Source organism: Condylostylus longicornis, unplaced genomic scaffold, assembly GCF_029603195.1.
Source record: "Condylostylus longicornis isolate FDR11 unplaced genomic scaffold, ASM2960319v2 ptg000242l, whole genome shotgun sequence".
NCBI classification, from domain to species: domain Eukaryota; kingdom Metazoa; phylum Arthropoda; class Insecta; order Diptera; family Dolichopodidae; genus Condylostylus; species Condylostylus longicornis.
Window position 1 is genome coordinate 178,127 of NW_026578209.1, and position 6,851 is coordinate 184,977.

Genomic DNA, 6,851 nt, shown 5'->3' on the forward strand with positions numbered 1-6,851 from the left:
TCTCAGGCGTTTTGTGAAATAAAAGGCCAAATTTTATTCGTAAATTTAAAATTCGAATAAAATTTCGTTATGTACAATCATTTAAGTATATAAGTAAATAAATTTTTCAAAAAAAGTTCATTTGATATAATTTTCATAAAACCTTTTACAATAAGTTTCACTTACGTCAAAAAGTAAATTTTTTGGTTGTTAAAATCAAAAAATCAAGTTTAAATGATTTATATATTTAAATCTGATCATAACTTCATAAAAAACATACAGTTAAATAAATTATCTTGGTTTTGAATTTATAAAACAATAAAGCTGGGTCAAACCAATAGTTTGTGTTGTAGCACTTTTCCCTTTAACAAGTGAAAATTCTGCTTTTAAATACAGTCTATGTATACCTTTTAACTACACTATTAAAATTATTTTCATTCTTATACAAAACTATTTCTAGGATTGCATATGTTAAGGATGATGCATATAATATGCATTATGCAGTCTTTGAAATAAAGCAAAAATTAATATAAAGTGGGGTTAACATAATGCTCGATTTTAAAGTTTGATTGTGACTTAAGAAAAATAATTATATTTTTTAATGTCATGGAATTTGCCGTTAGCTTTTTATGTTTATAGAAATTTGAAAAAGCTTGCGGTTTCGGAAATATAAGGTGTCAAAAATTCAAATTTTACAAATTTCAAGAAGCGATAACTTGAGAGGGGGTGGAGATGGAAAAAAAAATTTTTCTAAGGAAATGAACTATTTGTTAATGTCTAAAAGCCCCTAAAATTTCAAGCTTCTACAGGCTGGGGTCTAAAGGAAAAACGACATCAAAAATTTGAAAAAAAAAAGACTTTAAATAACGGTAAATTTGAACGGCCATTTTTTTTTCTAAAGGTTAACTATAGTATACTATACTATACTGCTACTATAGTTAACTATAGTATACTGCTGCCTTTCTTCGTTTGCACAATTTCAAAAATGCTTATGGTTTCATTGCAACAAATAGTTAAAAAAAGGCCATTTTTAGGGTTTTGGGGGGTATAACTTCTAGAGGGGGGGAGATAGGTAAAAATTTTGTTCTACGGAAATAAGTTTGTAGTAAAGGTCTATATACGTATTAAATTAAATTTCAGCTGTCTATCTTCAAGGGTGTAGAACTTTCGTAAACAAAAAAAGTGTCCACGGACGGATGGATGGACAGACGGACGGACGGACGGACAGAGTGAAACTAATAAGCACTTTTTTCAAAAATTTTTTGGAAAAGTGCTAAAAAATTGAAAGTTTAGTCCCAGACTTTAATTCTATAATTAGTTCTGCATTCAGCATAATAAGGTAACAAGAAAGTGTTTTATGATGCACAATGTGCAATGCCTATTAAATTTTGTTCACATTAATAAAATAGGTGAAACGATGGAAGGGGAGGCGCAATTTTTAGGAACCGCTTAGGAAGACGAATACATCAACACCGCGCCTGTTTGTCGCTAAATCGGAGAAAATTTTGTTTTTTGAAGATTTGAAGAAGAAGGTTGAATGACTAAACTCTTATCTAACTCAAGTAGTTGTGAGTTCCTTCATCTGTCGCTTATCAACTATAAAATTGAAATATGACAGAAACATAAGATTCTTCATTTTTATAACGGGTACCTCTATCACAAGAATTAAACACTCGTTCAAACAACATTTGTAAAATAAGAAAATGTTAGAAATATGATTCCAAGATTCTAATCCTACACGCTAAATCGTGTAAACAAAAACTACTTTTTCTTTGTTAAACTATAGTTTTTATTATAATAATGGGACCTTTAATAGTAGTTTTATCAGATTTTGTACTGTCAATATTTTCAGCCATAATCAAGTAATATAATATGTATAAGGTGATTTGTTCGGCAAGGAGAAATTAAACTTATAAATCTTATAAAAATGGGGCTCGTATTTTTTGTTTTTCAGTTGTTAAAAATCATCATGTGTTATTGTTCGTCAGGATAAAATCGGGTGTGCGAAAATCATCAGGTTTAATTCAAGTGTTAAAAATCATCGAAAGACAGAAGTAGGCAGACCTAAACTGCCGTCAGACCTATCAATAGTGGGACTTTAACCCCTTTAAAACTGGTCGAACTAATTATAAGTTTTTATCTACATATCTTGTTTTTCTGCCTACATTCCGTAAAGAAAGATCCCACCATATTACGAAGGGTGGAGATGCTGTCTAAGCACTTTAGACTAAATCGAGAAGTTCGGTCTTCTTATCGTATTCTTATTCTTATTCTTATCCCACTTCCCTATAAGCCGATAGGTCTCAACATTTACATGCTGCTCCAAGCTTGCCCTATGTTTCATAGCACAGTTCTTTATTTCCTTATATATGTATGTATGTACATGTGAAGAAATAATACTAAGAACACTAATTTAAAAAAAAAATTAGTAATATTGGTTAGAAAAATCAATTAATTAATTAAATTTATAAAGTTACACAATTTTTTAAAATGAAACTTAAAACAAAAAAAAAAAATGAGGATATATAATACAAATTTAAAGAAAATTGTAATGAAGTTACGAAAAAGTTAAAAGTATAAAGTAAGAAAAAATAAAATAGAAAATTGAGAAAAATTGAAAAATAAAATCAAAAGTTTGGAAATGAAGAAAAAAATGTAAAAGCGCAAACATTTAAAACAAAAACTAAGTTAAACCACTTTACAAAAGTCCTCATGTCTTGAAATCGAAATCTAGCAGCCAAATTTCGACTAATTTTAAAAATTGTAATTATAACTAGTTATTAACTTTTATAACATACTGTTTTGACAGTAGTTGACTAATTTTATTAAAAAAAGCCCTACCCTAAGATAAACCTTATTGAATTTTCGAATGGAATAGGGCGTCGTAAAATGAACACAGAAGCCGTTCCGAACAGTAAAAACTCAAATGACACTATTGTAACATGTATGTATGTTTACACTAATCCAGAATCAAGAATCATTCAGATTCCAAAATATTTAAACGAATCAGACTGATTTCAATGACAAAACTTTGTCACAAAGATTATCATTTAGGTAGCAGTTGGTAACCAGTTACCTCTATTTGTGAGAAAATTTTTTACCTAAGTAAAAAAATATTTAAAAGGTTTTGAAAAAAACAATAATATATTTTATGACCGGATTCGAATATCTTTTTTATTTTTTAAATAAATAGTATCTTAGCAAATAACTCAAAAACTCCGATTGAAAAACGAGAGGTAGTAGGTACTGATTTAAATTTTTGTCCGTTTGCGTTTACTATTAAGATTCATAAACAGGCAGGGCAATTTTATAAATAAGTTGCTCTTGTTTACCTGCTAATAAAATGTGAAAGAAGAACACAACAAAATTTTTGAAGCTCCCAATATAACATGTTTGAAATAGTTTTAAAATAATTATTTAAAAAAAAAAATTAATTGGAAGTAGGTACACACATATTTATTTTTAATAACTTAAAAATTAACTGAAATTATTTGAAAGAATTTTATAAATAACGTATAAATAACCGAAATGAGATAATTCAAATTGTTGAAATGTTCAACCTATATTACTTTTATTAACATTTTTGTTAGCCGACACTACTCAACTTACCTTATTGTGATATACAAAATGTGCATAAAAAATCATACATCCTTCCTCATTAACATTTGAAACCATACTGAAATATGAATTTGAATTTTTTTTTTATTTTTTCTTTCCTCCTACCTTTCTTTCTCATTCGTGCAATAGAATTTAAATGGGAAGCTTTTTAAAAAATGTGTATAATATCCTGAGATTTTTTAAAATATAAAACTCTTTTTTACTTAAAAAAAAAGAAAAAAATAATAAAAAATATGACACGATCAGTGGCATTTAAAGAAAAAACCAGTAACGAAGCCAAAAATTCGTAATATTTCGTAAAAAAAATTGAGTATTGGGACTTGTTAGATATAAAGACATTAATCCTGTGATTTTTTAAAATATTAAACTCTTTTTTACGTAAAAAAAAAGAAAAAAAATAATAAAAAATATGACACAATCAGTGGCATTTAAAGAAAAAACTAGCAACGAAGCCAAAAATTCGTAATATTTCGTAAAAAAAATTGAGTATTGGGACTTGTTAGATATAAAGACATTAACTAAGCATAATCAAAATTTTGCTTTGTGATATAATTATATGTGTACGAGCGAGTGTTGATAGGAAGCAATCTCAGCAAAATAAAAATCTTGCTTTATGAGATAATTATATGTGTACGCATGAGTGTTGATATTATACATATTAAACAATATAAATTATGTGTGGATGTGTATTTTTGAATATTCTTATTTTTTGCGTAACTTGCTGCTATGTATATTATATGAGACGATTTCACTTATGTATATGTAGGATTGAATGTGTACAGCTGTATGAAATAATATTTTCTGTGCATAGGCATAATGTACGAATTTATTTTAGTATGTAAAAGCAAAAATTAAAAATTGTAATTCTAATGATTCATATCATTGAAAAAAAATATTTTGTGTATTCGTACAATAAATAAAAATAAAAGAGTAATGTAGAGTAAGAAAATGTGTGAATAATTTTCATTCTATGAATATATGAAGATCAATACTTAGTGTTTTGCGTAATTGACCATTTTTTTCCATGCATATTTTTACCGACCGTATTGTGTAAACAATAGGTAGGTTATGTGATGGCAACAAATTTTGCATATCGAGTTTTCGGTGGGAACGTACTTCTCATAGTAGGGAAGTGTAAATAAACTATTTTTAGCAACCTGTCGGTCTGTCCGTCTGTCGGTCTGTCGGTCTGTGTGTGCACGCGTGTATCTCAAGTTCGGCTGAACCGATTTTGATGAAATTTTATATGTAAGTTTGTTTTCACCATGGCACGGATCGATCAACTTTTGGTATATATCAGGCCTCGGGAACTGCACTTTTTAGCGGGCCTGTTTTACATTTTTGAACATTTTGAAGAAAATATTCAACCGATTTACTTGAAATTTTATATATAAGCTCAGCTCGACCGTCCGCAAAAATTCGTATGTTTTAGAAGAAATCAGGCATCGGCAACTAGACGTTTACTACGGGCCAAATATACATTTTTGTGTATATAAAGAGAAATAATAAACCGATTTCATTGAAATTTAATATATGAACTCCTCGTATTAAAACAATGAACATATAAATTTTTTGGAAAGATCAGGGCTCGAAAACGGATTTGCGGGCCGATTTTACATTTTTCACCATTTTGAAGAAAGCATTCAACCGATTTACTTGAAATTTCATATATAAGCTTTGCTCGATCATACGCAAAAATTCCTAACTTTTGAAAGAAATCAGGCATAAGCAACTGGGCGTTTACTACGGGCCAAATATACATTTTTGTGTATATAAAGAGAAATAATTAACCGATTTCATTGAAATTTAATATATGAATTCCCCGTATTAAAACAATGAAAATATAACTTTTTGGAAAGATCAGGGCTCGAGAACTGATTTGCGGGCCGATTTTACATTTTTCACCATATCCACAGAACAAATTGATGGAATTTCTTGAAATTTGATATTTGAGTTCTGGTTGTTACCGAAACTAACTGGCGTGCATTTCAGGGAATTCGGGTAGCACAAAGCGAAACTCTACTAAGCCAAATTTACATTTTTCTAAGCATGTTAACTATAAGCTTACTAATGTCCTAAAAATTGGAAAGACTTTCATTTAACTAGACAATACACAATGCGGTCGGTTATGTGCTCACCACATCAGATTTTTTATATTATTAGGAATAAAATATTATGTTTGTATGTAGGTACATTTTATCAAGTTAATTTCGCTGTAAATTGAATTAAATTTGTATTCAAAATTTTTTTTTTTAAATTTATGGTTTTTTAAAGTTTTTAATGGCGCCCCTGATTTTTGTCGCCCACTGCAAATGCATACTTTGCATATATGAACCATCCCTCCCAGGCGACAAATACTGGGAATATTCCATTTCATCGACATTTTAAGAAAACGCTACATAATAACATTCATTATGAGGCAATTGGAAAATGTAATCCTTAATTAATTTAATTCTTTGCACTGCCTTGCCATTGGTAGGGTTTCAACTTTAAAAGGAAAATTATTCAAAAATTTTGAAATAATAGAAATCTAGGTTTGATAATAAGTTTTGAGATATGTTTTAAGACTCAATACACGAACTATTTGAATTGCCAAGATTTTTAAAGTTTCCTCTTCACAATTACGAAGATTAGTTGACAGCTATTTTTAGCTCAATCAATTTGGAATTGAAAAAGAAACAGATATTGCGAACTCTATGACAAAATATGTAACCCGATTCTGAAGTAAAGAAGGATGAGTCCTTAACATTTTCAAAGGTGCTTAACTAAACCAATTTTTAGAGAGCGTTGAAACCAAACACGTTCATGTTACAATTCAAAACAATAAAAAATCGCTGTCGTACTTTTAAATGGAAAATTCTACCACTACAACTGCGTCTAAATGCTGGCAAATTCTTGCGCATTTTTCAATGACTAATCATAGAATTTCCAGTAATAGAACGTTTCAAAGTGCAGGATTTACAATTTACAAAAAAGCGCAAAATTTATTCATCTCACATTAACTGAAAATAACACAACTTTTTTCGTCATAGGTTCAATAATTCATCCAACATCAAATTCAATTTCAACGTACCATACTTCCATTGCTACTTCGTTAAAAAGAAAATGTGATCCTTGTTACAGCAGCTGTTTAAATTGAAAACTATTTAAAACAATCTGTCACTGTTTATGCGTTGCTTGCATTTAAATTTCATTGCGAAGTCAAATGAATTGGTGCACCTTAAAACATCTCAGTTAGCAAATATATTTATTGA